Source organism: Nerophis lumbriciformis, linkage group LG03 (genome assembly GCF_033978685.3).
Source record: "Nerophis lumbriciformis linkage group LG03, RoL_Nlum_v2.1, whole genome shotgun sequence".
Classification (NCBI taxonomy): domain Eukaryota; kingdom Metazoa; phylum Chordata; class Actinopteri; order Syngnathiformes; family Syngnathidae; genus Nerophis; species Nerophis lumbriciformis.
Window position 1 is genome coordinate 24,507,998 of NC_084550.2, and position 19,503 is coordinate 24,527,500.

The 19,503-nt window shown below is 35.9% G+C and overlaps 1 long non-coding RNA gene across 1 annotated transcript in view; it reads left to right on the forward strand.

The window, feature by feature from the left end:
- Positions 1–19,503, forward strand: part of LOC133581834 (uncharacterized) — a 35,100-nt gene that overhangs the window by 14,484 nt on the left and 1,113 nt on the right. The window lies entirely within an intron of this gene.

Below are 19,503 nucleotides of genomic sequence, written 5' to 3' on the forward strand. Positions count from 1 at the left end.
CCTGGAGACCTTCCATGTAAGATGTCTGCAGAAGATCCTTGGCATCACATGGAAGGACAGAGTGCCGCACACAGAAGTGCTGGAGAGGGCAGGCAGCTGCAGCGTGGAGTCCATCATGACCCAACATCAACTCAGGTGGTTGGGGCATGTCATCCGAATGCCCAGCCATAGACTCCCACGCAGAATCCTCTATGGTCAGTTACACCTAGGCCAACGCAGTGCTGGTGGGCAGAAGAAGCGGTTCAAAGACCAAATGAAGACCACACTGAAGAGATGCCAGATCAACCCCTCTTCACTGGAGGAACTTGCTTTCTGCCGAGACCTCTGGCGCTCCCACTCCTCACAGGTAGTGGATTATATTGAGGAACAGCGCACACAACACCGTGCAGCAAAACGCGTGAAGAGGCATGCTCGCCAAGCCACCCCTGCTCCCCCCAGCACCTCCTTCACATGCCCGGTCTGTAACCGCATCTGTAGATCCAGGATCGGACTTTTCAAACATCAGCAGACTCGTAAATAAAAGAAGATGGTCATCATCGAATCGATGGACAACCATAAGCAAGTAATATATATATATATATATATATATATATATATATATTATATATATATATATATATATATATATATATATATATATATATATATATATATATATATATATATGTGTGTATACCGTATTTTCCGCACCATAAGCCGCCCTGGGTTATAAGCCGCGCCTTCAATGAACGGCATATTTCAAAACTTTGTCCACCTATAAGCCGCCCCGTGTTATAAGCCGCATCTAACTGCGCTAAAGGGAATGTCAAAAAAACAGTCAGATAGGTCAGTCAAACTTTAATAATATATTAAAAACCAGCGTGATGTGGGCGCGCATGGAGTCGTATATCAACATGGACGGAGCTGCGTGAAAAAAGCCACCCGGCCTCTTCGTGTAAACTTCCCTTAACCACTCGCTCATCTTTTCTTCATCCATCCATCCCTTCGAGTTAGCTTTTATGATGACGCCGGCTGGAAAGGTCTCTTTTGGCAAGGTCTTCCTTTTGAATATCACCATGGGTGGAAGTTTCTGGCCATTAGCATGGCAAGCTAGAACCACAGTGAAGGATGACTTCTCATTCCCTGTGGTGCGAATATTCACCGTACGTGCTCCCGTTGTATCCACAGTGCGGTTCACAGGAATATCAAAAGTCAGTGGAACCTCGTCCATGTTGATAATGTTCTCTGGCCGGATCTTTTTTTCAGCTATCTTGTTTTTACAATATGCACGGAAAGTAGCCAGCTTTTCTTGAAAGTCTTTAGGCAGTTGCTGTGAAATAGTAGTCCGTGTGCGGATGGAGAGATTGCGTCTTTTCATGAACCGGAAACCTGTCGCTTAGTAGGAGCCATTTTCTGGTCTTTACAGATGTAAACACACAAAGGAAATGAAACGTAATATATGCACGCTTCTTCTTCTTCTACGGGGGCGGGTGGTTGCTTACAGTAGAAGAAGAAGCGCTTCCTCTTCTATGGGGGCGGGTGCTTACCTTGGCGGTTGCTTGCCGTAGAAGAAGAAGCGCTTCCGCTTCTACGGGGAAAAAAGATGGCGGCTGTTTACCGTAGTTGCGAGACCTAAACTTTATGAAAATGAATCTTAATATTAATCCATATATAAAGCGCACCGGGTTATAAGCCGCACTGTCAGCTTTTGAGTAAATTTGTGGTTTTTAGGTGCGGCTAATAGTGCGGAAAATACGGTATATATATATATAATTTTTGCACTTTTTTATATACATTTTTAATTTAATTGGATGTATGTTTTGTACAAAAAAAATATTCATGATATATGTATGTATATGTATGTATATATGTGTATAAATGTGTGTGTGTATATATATATATATATATATATATGTGTGTGTGTGTGTGTGTGTGTGTGTGTGTATATACATATATACATATTGTATTTTTGCACTTTTTTATATAAATGTTTAAGTTAATTGGATGTATGTTTTGTACAAAAAAAATATTCATGATATATGTATGTATATACGTGTATAAATGTGTGTGTATATATATATATATATATATATATATATATATATATATATATATATATATATATATGTATGTATGTATGTATATGTGTATATGTATCAATGTGTATATATATGTATGTACAGTATGTATATATATTTATATGTATGTATGTATATATATATATATATATTTATATGTATGTATGTATATATATATATATATATATATATATATATATATATATATATATATATATATATAACACAAAAATGCTAACTTTTTTCCCCCACCAATTTTGCAGCCGAACATCTCAGGGTCACGTAGCTTGGTACTTGACACAAGTTAACTCTTAGAATGCTAACTCATGAATGCTAATTTTACATGCACACGTGACTTTGTACTTCACGCTCGCTAACTGTTAGCATGCTAACGTCGGCAGTCACGCGCAACTTCATCCAAAATGGCCTATTTTAGTATTTTATTTTTTTTGCGTCACGTTCTAATCCGAGATGTGTTTCTTTATTTTTGTCTTTAGAATGTGTCGCGGGCCACAAATGGTCCCCGGGCCGCACTTTGGACACACCTGGTGTCTGAGTTAGGAACTCCAAAATAGGCACAATTTTATGCATTTGCAGCTCATCGGTAGGTTGTGAGTTCAAACCCCGGCCGAGTCATACCAAAGACTATACAAAATGGGAGCCATTACCTCCCTGCTTGGCACTCAGCATCAAGGGTTGGAATTGGGGGTTAAATCACCAAAAATGATTCCCAGGCGCGGCCACCACTGCTGCTCACTGCTCCCCTCACCTCCCAGGGGGTGATCAAGGGTGATGGGTCAAATGCAGAGAATAATTTCGCCACACCTAGTGTGTGTGTGTGTGTGTGTGACAATCATTGCTACTTTAACTTTAACTTAAAAATCTCTCACTTGTTTTCACACACACACACACACACACACACACACACACACACACACACACACACACACACACACACACACACACACACACACACACACACACACACACACACACACACACACACACACACACACACACACACACACACACACACACACACACACACGAAGTCTGACTCATGGCTTTGAAATAGTTCCTCTTTTATTCAAATGTAGAAACAAGAAATACTAGAAAGAGAGGAAAGAGACAGTTGTGGATCATGATGCAAGGACATCACTGGGCAATGACATCACTGGGCAATGACATCACTGGACTACTTGGATCACATTTATAACAAATATTTGGAATCATAATGCACAAAAACACTTTGATGGAACACATTTGTCTTCCTGCAAGCTTTGCTATAATAATAATAGTAATAATGATGATAATAATAATAATAATAATGATAATGATAATAATAATAATGACAATGGCAAAAATATTCATAATAATGACAATAATAATACTAATGACAATAATAATAATATTAATGATAATAATAATGATAATAATAATGACACTGACAATAATAATGATGATATTAATAATAATAATAATAATGACAATGATAATGATGATAATAATAATAATAATAATGACAATGGCAATAATATTTATAATAACAATGACAATAATTATACTAATTATAATAATAATATTAATGATAACATAATGACACTGACAATAATAATGAAGATCATAATAATAATGATAATGATGATGATGATCATATTATTATTATTATTAATAATGATGACAATGTCAATACTAATAATGACAATGACAATAATAATGATAATAATGATAATAATAATGACAATGACAATATTAATGACAATAATAATTATAATTATAATAATGATAATAATGATAATGATAACAATGACAATGATAATAATAATTATAAAAATAATGACAATTATAATGATAATATTAATAATGACAATGATGATGATGATGATGATAATAATATTAATAATAATAATGACAATAATAATAATTATAATGATAATATTAATAATAGTTATAATAATGACAATAATGATAATAATAATAATGACAATGATAATAATAATGATAATAATAATAATAATAATAATAAAGACATTGATGATAATAATAATAATGATAATAGTAATGACACTGATAATAATAATAATAATAATAATAATAATGACACTGACAATAATAATGATAATAATAATAATAATGACAATGATGATGATAATAATAGTAATAATAATAATGACAATGACAATAATAATGATAATAGTAATAATGTCAATGATAATAATAATGGTAATAATGATAATAATTATGGCAATGACAATAATAATAATAATGACAATGATAATAATGATAATAAAAATTATGATAATACTAATAATAATCATAATAATACTAATAATGATAATAATATTAATGACAGTGATAATAATTATAATGATAATAATAATAATACTCAGCTTTTAGTGGAAGTGGCGCTCCATAAGACTCACTGCTTTCATTTGGACCAACCAGCTGTTGTGATGCGTTCACTGACACCAATCAGCTGTTGTGATGCGTTCACTGACACCAATCAGCTGTTGTGATGCATTCAATGACACCAATCAGCTGTTGTGATGCGTTCACTGACACCAATCAGCTGTTGTCAATGACACCAATCAAAGCGTGTGGAGGACCTGGAACCAATCAAGGCTGAAGACTCTGCAATCAAGTACCAATCAAAGGTCACTATTTGGCAGCACAGCTAATTAGTCGGTGGGCCGGAAGGGTCCCAGTCATACAATGTTAGAAATAAGTCATATATTATCATTATTATTCCATCTCTAGATCAACTTCAGCTATATTTGTTTTTGTCATATTTGATGTGAAGTCATTGGAGCCTTAAATAAGTCAATAATTCATATCAACATTGATTTTGATTCATTATTATTTCTTGAGCAATAACCATTCTAAAAAAATCCCACAAAATTTCTTAAGGGCCCAACTCATAAAAGTGTTAAAATTAAGTATTCAAAACATTTTTTCTTTTTACTTTTAATATTTAAATCTCGAGGTCGGGTGCGATGTGAGCTGGGCGGCAGCCGAAGGCAGGGCACTTGGCGGTCCGATCCTCGGCTACAGAAGCTAGCTCTTGGGACGTGGAACGTCACCTCGCTGGGGGGGAAGGAGCCTGAGCTAGTGCGCGAGGTGGAGAAGTTCCGGCTAGATATAGTCGGACTCACTTCGACGCACAGCAAGGGCTCTGGAACCAGTTCTCTCGAGAGGGGCTGGACTCTCTTCCACTCTGGCGTTGCCGGCAGTGAGAGGCGACGGGCTGGGGTGGCAATTCTTGTTTCCCCCCGGCTCAGAGCCTGCACGTTGGAGTTCAACCCGGTGGACGAGAGGGTAGCTTCCCTCCGCCTTCGGGTGGGGGAACGGGTCCTGACTGTGGTTTGCGCTTATGCGCCAAACCGCAGCTCAGAGTACCCACCATTTTTGGATTCACTCGAGGGAGTACTTGAGAGTGCGCCCCCGGGTGATTCCCTCGTTCTACTGGGAGACTTCAATGCTCATGTTGGCAGCGACAGTGAAACCTGGAGAGGCGTGATTGGGAAGAATGGCCGCCCGGATCTGAATCCGAGTGGTGTTTTGTTATTGGACTTTTGTGCTCGTCACAGATTGTCAATAACAAACACCATGTTCAAACATAAGGGTGTCCATATGTGCACTTGGCACCAGGACACCCTAGGCCGCAGTTCCATGATCGACTTTGTAGTTGTGTCATCGGATTTGCGGCCTCATGTTTTGGACACTCGGGTGAAGAGAGGGGCGGAGCTTTCTACCGATCACCACCTGGTGGTGAGTTGGCTGCGATGGTGGGGGAGGATGCCGGACAGACCTGGCAGGCCCAAACGCATTGTGAGGGTTTGCTGGGAACGTCTGGCAGAGTCTCCTGTCAGAGAGAGTTTCAATTCCCACCTCCGGAAGAACTTTGAACATGTCACGAGGGAGGTGCTGGACATTGAGTCCGAATGGACCATGTTCCGCGCCTCTATTGTCGAGGCGGCTGATTGGAGCTGTGGCCGCAAGGTAGTTGGTGCTTGTCGTGGCGGTAATCCTAGAACCCGTTGGTGGACACCGGCGGTGAGGGATGCCGTCAAGCTGAAGAAGGAGTCCTATCGGGTTCTTTTGGCTCATAGGACTCCTGAGGCAGCGGACAAGTACCGACAGGCCAAGCGGTGTGCGGCTTCAGCGGTCGCAGAGGCAAAAACTCGGACATGGGAGGAGTTTGGTGAGGCCATGGAAAACGACTTCCGGACGGCTTCGAAGCAATTCTGGTCCACCATCCGCCGCCTCAGGAAGGGGAAGCAGTGCACTATCAGCACCGTGTATGGTGAGGATGGTGTTCTGCTGACCTCGACTGCGGATGTTGTGGATCGGTGGAGGGAATACTTCGAAGACCTCCTCAATCCCACCAACACGTCTTCCTATGAGGAAGCAGTGCTTGGGGAGTCTGTGGTGGGCTCTCCTATTTCTGGGGCTGAGGTTGCTGAGGTAGTTAAAAAGCTCCTCGGTGGCAAGGCCCCGGGGGTAGATGAGATCCGCCCGGAGTTCCTTAAGGCTCTGGATGCTGTGGGGCTGTCTTGGTTGACAAGACTCTGCAGCATCGCGTGGACATCGGGGGCGGTACCTCTGGATTGGCAGACCGGGGTGGTGGTTCCTCTCTTTAAGAAGGGGAACCGGAGGGTGTGTTCTAACTATCGTGGGATCACACTCCTCAGCCTTCCCGGTAAGGTCTATTCAGGTGTACTGGAGAGGAGGCTACGCCGGATAGTCGAACCTCTGATTCAGGAGGAACAGTGTGGTTTTCGTCCTGGTCGTGGAACTGTGGACCAGCTCTATACTCTCGGCAGGGTCCTTGAGGGTGCATGGGAGTTTGCCCAACCAGTCTACATGTGTTTTGTGGACTTGGAGAAGGCATTCGACCGTGTCCCTCGGGAAGTCCTGTGGGGAGTGCTCAGAGAGTACGGGGTATCGGACTGTCTGATTGTGGCAGTCCGCTCCCTGTATGATCAGTGCCAGAGCTTGGTCCGCATTGCCGGTAGTAAGTCGGACACGTTTCCAGTGAGGGTTGGACTCCGCCAAGGCTGCCCTTTGTCACCGATTCTGTTCATAACTTTTATGGACAGAATTTCTAGGCGCAGTCAAGGCGTTGAGGGGATCTGGTTTGGTGGCTGCAGGATTAGGTCTCTGCTTTTTGCAGATGATGTGGTCCTGATGGCTTCATCTGGCCAGGATCTTCAGCTCTCACTGGATCGGTTCGCAGCTGAGTGTGAAGCGACTGGGATGAGAATCAGCACCTCCAAGTCCGAGTCCATGGTTCTCGCCCGGAAAAGGGTGGAGTGCCATCTCCGGGTTGGGGAGGAGATCAAGTACCTCGGAGTCTTGTTCACGAGTGGGGGAAGAGTGGATCGTGAGATCGACAGGCGGATCGGTGCGGCGTCTTCAGTAATGCGGACGCTGTATCGATCCGTTGTGGTGAAGAAGGAGCTGAGCCGGAAGGCAAAGCTCTCAATTTACCGGTCGATCTACGTTCCCATCCTCACCTATGGTCATGAGCTTTGGGTTATGACCGAAAGGACAAGATCACGGGTACAAGCGGCCGAAATGAGTTTCCTCCGCCGGGTGGCGGGGCTCTCCCTTAGAGATAGGGTGAGAAGCTCTGCCATCCGGGAGGAGCTCAAAGTAAAGCCGCTGCTCCTCCACATCGAGAGGAGCCAGATGAGGTGGTTCGGGCATCTGGTCAGGATGCCACCCGAACGCCTCCCCAGGGAGGTGTTTAGGGCACGTCCCACCGGTAGGAGGCCGCGGGGAAGACCCAGGACACGTTGGGAAGACTATGTCTCCCGGCTGGCCTGGGAACGCCTCGGGGTCCCACAGGAAGAGCTGGACGAAGTGGCTGGGGAGAGGGAAGTCTGGGCTTCCCTGCTTAAGCTGCTGCCCCCGCGACCCGACCTCGGATAAGCGGAGGAAGATGGATGGATGGATGGATATTTAAATCTCTAGATCATGTTCAGATATATCTGTTAATTATACGTTTTTATTTATTTATTTATTTTTTTATTTGTTTATTTTAGGCCCTTTTTGTCGAAAAAAACAAAAACCTTAGTTTTTTATGGCGCAAACAGAATTTGCAATATTTTCCGCAAAAAGTATTTTAAAGTGGAATATTTGATGTGAAGTAATTGCAGCCATAAATAGGTCAATAGCTAAAAACAACAATGACTTTGATTCATTATTTTTTGAGCAATGAGTTAAAAAAATATTACACAAAAATTTTAAACGGCCCAACTCATAAAAGTGTTAAAAATAAATATTTTTCAAAATACATATATATTTTTTAATACTTAAATCGCTAGATAAAATTCAGATCCATCTGTTGATTATACATTTTTATTTCTTTATCTGTTGTTTATTTGTTTGTTTTATGCCCTTTTTGTCAAATAAAACTTTGTTTTTTTATGGCAAACACACAAAATATGCAATATTTTCCACAAAAAATATTTTTAATAAATAGGTCAATAATTCATAACATTGATTTTTTGAGCAATAACACTTAAAAAAAATCCCACTAAAATTCTTAAGGGCCCAACTCATAAAAGTGTAAAAAATAAGTTATAATTAATTATCATTATTTGTTTTTTCACTTTAAATGCTTAAATCTCGAGATCAACTTCAGATCTATCCATAAATTATACATTTTCTTTTCTTAGTTTTTTTTTTAGTAAAAAAAAAAAAAGTGTTTGTTTTATGCCCTGTTTGTCGAATAAAAGTTTGTTTTTTATGGCAGGCACAAAATATACAATATTTTCCGCAGTAAATATTTCAAAGTGGAATATTTGATGTGAAGTAATTGTAGCCTTAAATAGGTCAATAATTCATAACAACATTGATTTTGATGCATTATTATTTTTTGAGCAATAACAGTTTAAAAAAATCTCACTAAAATTCTTAAGGGCCCAACTCATAAAAGTGTTCAAAATAAGTCTTTTTTAAAAATTTTTTTACTTTTAATACTTACATCTCTAGATCAAATTCAGATCCATCCGTCAATTGTACATTTTTTATTATTATTATTATTGTTATTATTATTTTTTTTAAATGTGTTTGTTTTATGCCCTTTTTGTATTTTTTTTTCTTAAGGGGCCAACTTATAAAAGTGTCAAAAATAAGTCATAATTAATTTTTTTTTCTCCCCCTTTAAATGCATAAATCTTGAGATCAACTTCAGATCTATCTGTCAATTAATTATTTTCTTTTTTTTTTAGTAAAAAACAACAACAAAGTGTTTGTTTTATACCCTTTTTGTCGAATTATCGAACTGTCGAACTTAATTTTTTTATGGCAAACACACAAAATATGCAATATTTTCCACAAAAAATATTTTTAAGTGTAATATCTGAAATTAATTGGAGCCTTAAATAGGTCAATAATTCATAATTAGATTCATTATTAATTTTTGAGCAATAACAGTTTAAAAAAATCCCACTAAAATTCTTAAGGGCCCAACTCATAGAAGTGTTAAAAATAAGTCATTAATATTTTTTTTTTTACTTTAAATGCTTAAATCTCGAGATCAACTTCAGATCTATGCGTCAATTATACATTTTAATTATTTTCTTTTTTATGAAGTCATTAATTCACAACATTGGTTTTGATTCATTATTATTTTGCAACATTGTTTTAAAGGACGTGCGTATAATCAACGTCGTATCAATGCCAGTTTTAAAGGACAAGTACGTATAATCAACGTTGTATCAATGTCTTGTGCCTCAGCACTGCTGTCCACACTTTGTCAGCATGTCTGTGATCGTGGCCCTCAAACTAGTCACCAGGAGCCTCTTCCTTCGTTGTTTTTAGAAAGAAAAAAAAATACAAAATTTAATGTTTCATCATTTTTTTAATTTCACTTCACTGCATTTTTCATCAGCGGGATCATGATTTTTTTTTTTTTTTTTTTTTTTTTTGCACAATAAACTGGAGTGTTACACTTGTTGTACAAACTGTGTTCAGTCTGTTCGGTACAGGGGTGTCCAAAAGGGCCACACATTGACAAATTAAAGGAGGCGGGGGCCAATTTGATATAATTTCAAAGCCAATACATATTATAGATTTTTAACAGATTTAAATCAGATTAAAAAAAAAAAAAGGCTCCAATGAGGCGAGATGACCCATACTGTGCTGTAGGGGGTTTAAGGTGAGCAAATCAAGCGCTCCCCCCCCCCCTCCTCAAGCCATTATCTTCCCCCGATGGTAAACAAACAAGCCGTCCTTCTTCACCGTTGCAGGGGGAATACATTTCATGTGACGTTCTGCCAACATCACGCTTCAACACATCAACGCTTATCAGCCACATGGAGGAAGGCGTGCATAAAGTACATTTAAATTGAATTGAAAGAAAATGATATTGCGTCAATCGGTTACCGTATCGTTCTTGAGAAGCAGGAAGTCATCTGTAGTATCGGTTTGAAAAATAATGCAGTGCATCCGTAAAGTACTCACTTTTTCCACTTTTTATGTCACAGCCTTATTCCAGAATGTATTTTTGTCTTCAAAATTCTACACACAATACCCCATAATGACAAAATGAAAAGATTTTATTGTGCAAATTTATTAAAACTACAAAAAAAAAAAAAAACACATGTATTTACAGCCTTTGCTCAGTACTTTGTTGATGCACCTTTGGCAGCATCAAGTCTTTTGGAATACGATGCCATAAGCTTGGCACACCTGCAAAACCTCTCAAACTCCATCAAGTTGGATGGAAAGCATTATTATTATTATATATTATTATTATTATTTTTTTCATCCAGGATGAAATGTACTTTTCTGCATTCATCTTTCCCTCTATCCTGACTGGGTCCTCCCATCTTCTTCTGCTGTGTTTTACTTGCATGGCCAAGTCTAGTAAAACTGCTTTCGGGTAAACTTGTTGGCACCAATACCAAATTTCTGCGATTAATTTGAAACCGTAAAAAAAAAGAAACTAAATGGGGAAAAAAAAAAAAAAAAAAAAGGGAAAAAAGAGAAGCGAATTTGAAAAACTTGTGAAACACAAAAAATCATGAATATTGGCAAAGAAAACATGTCATGGTACCAAAAATATCCGTCAAAAATATAATATTTTTTCCAATATTTATATTTATCTGTTGCCAAAACTTGTTTTGGTGCCAATATAAGCCCCGCCCCACAGGCACTTGCCCCCCACCATGTCAAACACTGCCATTAATTTGAAAATGTAAAAAAAAGAGCAGCGAATGTGAAACACACAAACACAAAAAAAACAGTACAAAAATATGAATTTTGGGATCGAAAACATATCATGATACAAAAATAGTCCATCAAAATGTTTTATTTTTTTCAATATTTGTATTTATTATTTGTAAAAAAAAGAAGCGAAACGAAAAAAAAAAAAAAAAAATGCTATTAATTTGAAACCGTAAAAAAAAGAAAAGCAAATGTGGAAAAACCTGTGAAACACACAAAAACAATTAAAACAAAAAAACTACTAAAATTAAAAAAATATAGTATTTTTTCAAAATTTGTATTTAATTGTTGTAAAAAAAGAAGTGAAACGAAAAACCCTCCAAAATACTGTAAAAAAAGAGAAGTGAATGTGAAAAAACTTCGAAACACATAAAAGCAACAAAATACTAAATGATATAAAAATATCCACCAAAAAAAAAATGAAGTTGTTTGGTGTTGTTGTTGTTTTGGTGCCAATGTAAGGCCCGCCCCCCACCATGTTAAAACACCGCCATTAATTTGAAACCGTACAAAAAAGAAGCAAATGTGGAAAAACTGTAACATTTTAACTTTGGGATTGAAAAAATGTCATGATACAAAAAATATCCATCAAAAATATTGTATTTTTTCAATATTTGTATTTAATTGTTGTAAAAAAAGAGGCGAAACGAAAAAAAAAAAAAAAACTGTAAAAAAGAGAAGCGAATGTGAAAACCCTGTGAAACACCCAAAAACAACAAAAAACCCCACAAAAATATCAATATTGGCAAAGAAAATGTCATAACAAAAATATCCACCAAAAAAAATAAATAAAAGTTATATATATATATATATATATATATATATATATATATATATATATATATATATATATATATATATAAAATGTCATGATACAAAATATATCCATCAAAAATATTGTATTTTTTCAATATTTGTATTTATTTGTTGTAAAAAAAGAAGCGAAACGGAAAAACTGTAAAAAAAGAGACGTGGATGTGAAAAAACTGTGAAACACACACAAAAAACAAACAATTAAAAAAGTATGACTATTGGCAAAGAAAACATGTCATGATATAAAAATATCCACCCAAAAATACAAAAACTTTTTTTTTTTTTCAATATTTGTCTTTGTCTGTTGCCAAAAGTTGTTTTGGTGCCAATGTAAGCCCCGCCCCCACCATGTCAAAACACTGCCATTAATTTGAAACTGTACAAAAAAGAGAAGCGAATTTTGGAAAAACCTGTGAAACACACAAAAATAATGAAAAAACTATCAAATTTGAAGTTTCGGATTGAAAAAATGTCATGATACAAAAAAATATCCATAAAATTTTTTGTATTTTTTTCAATATTTGTATTTATTTGTTATAAAAAAAAGAAGCGAAACGGAAAAAAAACTATAAAAAAAGAGAAGCAATTGTGAAAAACCTGTGAAACACACAAAAACGACAAAAAGCTAAAAAATAAAATAAAAATTAATATTAGCAAAGAAAATGTCATGATACCAAAAAGATCCACAAAAAAAAATAAAAAATAAAATAAATAAAAAAATATATATAATATATATATATATATATATATATATATATATATATATATATATATATATATATATATATATATATATATATATATATTCAATATTTGTTTTTGTCTGTTGCCAAAAGTTGTTTCGGTGCCAATGTAAGCCCCGCCCACCATCGTGTCAAAACACTGCCATTAATTTGAAACTGTACAAAAAAAAAGAGAAGCGAATTTGAGAAACCTGTGAAACACACAAAACAATTAAAAAACAACAACTTAAAAATATGAATATTGGCAAAGAAAACATGTCATGATACCAAAAAAAAATTCCACCAAAAAATATATATTTATTTAAATATTTGTATTTGCCAACACAACTTTTTTCTACAATGTCATTTATTTTTTTTACGATACCAAATCTTACTGGCGGTGTTTTGGCTCCATAACAAAGCTGCATCAACCTGTGAATACTTACTGTATGTACAGTAGGGCTGGGAATACTTACTGTATGTTATTTTTTTTACTAAATGAAAACAATTATTTCGATTTTGACAGGGAAAAATGCGTATCTTTTAAACGTTATTATCTAATGATGCCAAATATGACATTATTATATAGTGTATTACAAAAATATGTTATTAAAGATAAAAATAATCACTTTTACGTATGATGTATTCATTAATTTGTACATTAAAAAAAAATCTAAAAATCCAGTGCATAAACAATAAGGTAATAATATGAAGTGGTTACTGGTACACATTTATATCAATGCTGTCAAATAGTGTACTTTTAAAAAATCGGATAAATTAGAATTTTGATTAATCACAGGTTATTACCCACATGCATACATTTAATTTATAAACAAGCGGCCCTCTGAAGGCAGCCATTACTGCCATGTGGCCCTCAATGAACACCCCTCATCTACATCAAAATATGATTTGCGTGAGTGATAATAATACATAAAAAAAAATATATATATATTTTTCGATTTTTTTTAACTTATTATGAATAATAATAAATAATAATAATAATAGATTTTATTTCTAACAAGCACTTTACATTGAGCAAACAACCTCAAAGTGCTACAGTGTATTAAATTAAAAAAAAAAAAGATAGTAAAAATAAATAAAATTAAAAACTAGAACAGCCTAATAGCTAGAACTAGTATGCATATATCAAAAAAAAAAAGAAAAAAAAAAAGGGCTTTTTTAAAAAGAAGGGTTTTTAAGCCTTTTTTAAAAGCATCCACAGTCTGTGGTGCCCTCAGGTGGTCAGGGAGAATATATATATATATATTTATATATATATATATAGAATATATATATATGTTCTAATTTTTTTAACTGATTATGAATAATAATAATAATAAAAATAATAATCATAATAGATTTTATTTGTAAAAAGCACTTTACATTGAGCAAAACAACCTCAAAGTGCTACAGTGTATTAAAGAAAATAAAAATACAAAGATAAAAAAAAATAAAAAAAATAAAAACTACAACAGCCTAATAACTAGAACCAGTATGCATACATTTAAAAAAAGGCTTTTTTTTTAATTTAATTTTTTCAAAGAAGGGGTTTTCAGCCTTTTTTAAAAGCATCCACAGTCCGTGGTGCCCTCAGGTGGTCAGGGAGAGCGTTCCACAGACTGGGAGCGAATCATTACAAAATAAGAATTGCAAATCGAGTTTTTAATACATTTGCAAAATAAAAATAAACAATTCACATTGTCATTATGGGGGTATTGTGTGGAGAATTTTGAGGACAACAAGGAATGTATTGCATTTCAAAAGGTGGACCAAGCGAAGCGCTGTGAATACATGCATTGTACATGACTTTAAACCTCCTTTGCTCTTTTATATCCACATTTTATGTGTTTTAGGTGGTCCGGTGGGGCCCCACTTTGGACACCCCCCCACCCGAGTGGGTTCATTTCTACTCTACAGTACACAAACACTTTTATTTCTCTTTAGAAAAATCCTCTTCCTGCAATAACATCCAGTGTTATTTACATTAGAATGCATTATTTACATACAACATTGCTCACCTCTCTCTCTCTGGTCAACATCTTATAAAGACAACCTTGAACATAATCAGCTATTATTTCAAAATAAAAGTGCATTCTATCATTTTGCAAAAAAAAATAAAAAATACACAGGACGTGGCGAGGACATTTACCTGGGCATACGGGCGCTAAAAGTGATTTTTTTTATTTATTTTTTGGTCCATATCAAAAGTCATGCATTGTTTGTCTTGGGGAGTGACACCAGGGGGGCTGCGTACGCGTAAAAAATAGTTCCTCTAGAAAACCTGTCGTTATGGGTTTGCGTTTACAAGTGACTGCGGTACAATCAAAGCCCGGGGAGTGTGCATGTGCGCGTCTTTTTGTAAACACTCCACCGCTGGAAGATGGCAGGAAACGAAGAGGGGGGATCACAGCCCCCCGAATCCTTTCAACGTTCAAAACGTCTTGTTTTCCTGGCAAGAGTCTTTTTGCAGGATTTGAGTGAGTCATCGTTTTCGTTTAGAACCGAGCAGCCAGCTGAAAAATGAACTATTCTGCCACTGGAAATTGAATAAAAAGAATGCTATTTTTATTTTTTTATTTTTTTATTTTTTTTATACAGTGGTCCCCACTATACGATCTCCCGCTCATTTTGTATCCAAATATCTATTCCAGCCCCTGTGTGCGCTCCCTTTACAGTCTCTGACATCGTCTCTAGTTTTGGTAAAATGTACAACCTTTCAACGAGTGACGGCGTGTACGTTTGTGTATTTTTTTTTAATACTCTTGAGTGTATGTTAGCGTCACATGATTCATACTTGCCTACCGACTCCACTCGGCAGGCACCAGACGTTGATACAACGTTGATTAGACATACTTGTCCTTTTAAAACTGACTTTGAAACAAAATAGTTGTATTAGTAAATTGAGACAATGATAATGTCTAATGTTGGATCCACTTTATTGTTTGGGAAATGACCAAAATTCAATGATCAAATCAACGTCAGAACCCAACATTGATTAAACGTCGTCAAAAAGCATGTTGTTTCAACGTTGTATTTGTGTTGTAGAATATTGGTTGGGAAAATGACCAAAATTCAATGGTCGAATCAACGTCGGAACCCAACATTGATTAAACGTCGTCAAAAAGCATGTTGTTTTAACGTTGTATTTGTGTTGGAAAATGACCAAAATTCAATGGTCGAATCAACGTCAGAACCCAACATTGATTAAACGTCGTCAAAAAGCATGTTGTTTTAACGTTGTATTTGTGTTGTAGAATATTGGTTGGGAAAATGACCAAAATTCAATGGTCGAATCAACGTCAGAACCCAACATTGATTAAACGTCGTCAAAAAGCATGTTGTTTTAACGTTGTATTTGTGTTGGGAAATGACCAAAATTCAATGGTCAAATCAACATCAGAACCCAACATTGATTAAACGTCGTCAAAAAGCATGTTGTTTCAACGTTGTGTTTGTGTTGTAGAATATTGGTTGGGAAAATGACCAAAATTCCGATGGTCAAATCAACGTCAGAACCCAACATTGATTAAACGTCGTCAAAAAGCATGTTGTTTTAACGTTGTATTTGTGTTGGAAAATGACCAAAATTCAGAGGTTGAATCAACGTCAGAACCCAACATTGATTAAACGTCGTCAAAAAGCATGTTTCAACGTTGTATTTGTGTTGTAGAATATTGGTTGGGAAAATGACCAAAATTCAATGGTCGAATCAACGTCAGAACCCAACATTGATTAAACGTCGTCAAAAAGCATGTTGTTTTAACGTTGTATTTGTGTTGGGAAATGACCAAAATTCAATGGTCAAATCAACATCAGAACCCAACATTGATTAAACGTCGTCAAAAAGCATGTTGTTTCAACGTTGTGTTTGTGTTGTAGAATATTGGTTGGGAAAATGACCAAAATTTCGATGGTCAAATCAACGTCAGAACCCAACATTGATTAAACGTCGTCAAAAAGCATGTTGTTTCAACGTTATATTGGTTGGGAAAATGACCAAAATTCAATGGTCAAATCAACGTCAGAACCCAACATTGATTAAACGTCGTCAAAAAGCATGTTGTTTCAACGTTGTGTTTGTGTTGTAGAATATTGGTTGGGAAAATGACCAAAATTTCGATGGTCAAATCAACGTCAGAACCCAACATTGATTAAACGTCGTCAAAAAGCATGTTGTTTCAACGTTATATTTGTGTTGTAGAATATTGGTTGGGAAAATGACCAAAATTCAATGATCAAATCAACATCAGAACCCAACATTGATTAAACGTCGTCAAAAAGCATGTTGTTTTAACGTTGTATTTGTGTTGGGAAATAACCAAAATTCAATGGCCAAATCAACATCAGAACCCAACATTGATTAAACGTCATCAAAAAGCATGTTGTTTCAACGTTGTATTTGTATTGTAGAATAATGGTGGGGAAATGACCAAATTCCGATGGTCAAATTAACGTCAGAACCTGACATTGATTAAACGTCGTCACAAAGCATGTTGTTTTAACGTTGTATTTGTGTTGGGAAATGAACAAAATTCAATGGTCAAATCAACATCAGAACCCAACATTGATTAAACGTCGTCAAAAAGCATGTTGTTTCAACGTTGTATTTGTGTTGTAGAATATTGGTTGGGAAATGACCAAATTTCAATGGTCAAATCAACATCAGAACTCAACATTGATTAAACTTCGTCAAAAAGCATGTTGTTTCAATGTTGTATTTGTGTTGTAGAATAATGGTTGGGAAAATGATCAAAATTCAATGGTCGAATCAACGTCAGAACCCAACATTGATTAAACGTCGTCAAAAAGCATGTTGTTTCAACGTTGTATTTGCTTTGTAGAATATTGGTTGGGGAATTGACCAAAATTCAACAGTCCAATCAACGTCAGAACCCAACATTGATTAAACGTCGTCAAAAAGCATGTTGTTTCAACGTTGTATTTGTGTTGTAGAATATTGGTTGGGAAATGACCAAATTTCAATGGTCAAAACAATGTCAGAACCCAACATTGTTTAAACGTCGTCAAAAATGTAGTTTTTTCAACGTTGTATTTGTGTTGTAGAATATTGGTGGGGAAATGACCAAATTTCAATGGTCAAATTAACGTCAGAACCTGACATTGATTAAACGTCGTCAAAAAGCATGTTGTTTTAATGTTGTATTTGTGTTGGGAAATGACCAAAATTCAATGGTCAAATCAACATCAGAACCCAACATTGATTAAACGTCGTCAAAAAGCATGTTGTTCCAACGTTGTATTTGTGTTGTAGAATATTGGTTGGGAAAATGACCAAAATTCAATGGTCGAATCAACGTCAGAAACCAACATTGATTAAACGTCGTCAAAAAGCATGTTGTTTCAAAGTTGTATTTGCGTTGTAGAATATTGGTTGGGGAAATGACCAAAATTCAACAGTCCAATCAACGTCAGAACCCAACATTGATTAAACGTCGTCAAAAAGTATGTTGTTTCAACGTTGTATTTGTGTTGTAGAATATTGGTTGGGAAATGACCAAATTTCAATGGTCAAAACAACGTCAGAACCCAACATTGTTTAAACGTCGTCAAAAATGTAATTTTTTTCAACGTTGTATTTGTGTTGTAGAATATTGGTGGGGAAATGACCAAATCTCAATGGTCAAATTAACGTCAGAACCTGACATTGATAAAACGTCGTCAAAAATGTAGTTTTTCAACGTTGTATTTGTGTTGTAGAATATTGGTTGGGAAATGAGCACAATTCAATGGCCAAATAAACGTCAGAACCCAACATCGATTAAACGTTGTCAAAAAGCATGTTGTTTCAACGTTGTATTTGTGTTGGAAAATATTGGTTGGGAAATGACCAAATTTCAATGGTCAAATCAACGTCGCAACCCAACGTTGATTAAACGTTGTCAAAAAGCATGTTGTTTCAACGTTGTATTTCTGTTGTAGAATATTGGGTGGGTAATGACCAAAATTCAACGTTGAAACAACATGCTTTTTGACAACTTTTAATCAATGTTGGGTTCTGACATGGATTTGATTGTTGAATTTTGGTCATTTCCCAACCAATCAACACAAATACAACGTTGAAACAACATGCTTTTTATTTATATCACGGAATATTAGTTGGGAAATGACTAAAATTCAACGGTCAAATCAACGTCAGAACCCAACATGGATTAAAAGTTGTCAAAAAGCATGTTGTTTCAACGTTGTATTTGTGTTGTAGAATATTGGTTGGGAAATGACCAAAATTCAATGGTCAAATCAACGTCAGAACCCATCATTGATTAAACGTCGTCAGAAAGCATGTTTCAACGTCGTATACGTGTTGTAAAATATTGGTTGGGAAAATGACCAAAATTCAATGGTCAAATCAATGTCAGAACCCAACATTGATTAAAAGTTGTCAAAAAGCATGTTGTTCAACGTATTTGTGTTGGAAAATATTGATTGGGAAATGACCAAATTTCAATGGTCAAATCAATGTCAGAACCCAACATCGATTAAACGTCGACAAAAAGCATGTTGTTTCAACGTTGTATTTGTGTTGTATTGGTTAGAAAATGACTAAATGTCAATGGTCAAATCAATGTCAGAATTTAACATTGATTAAACGTCGTCAAAAAGCATGTTGTTTCAACGTTGTATTTACGTTGTAGAATATTGGTTGGGAAATGACC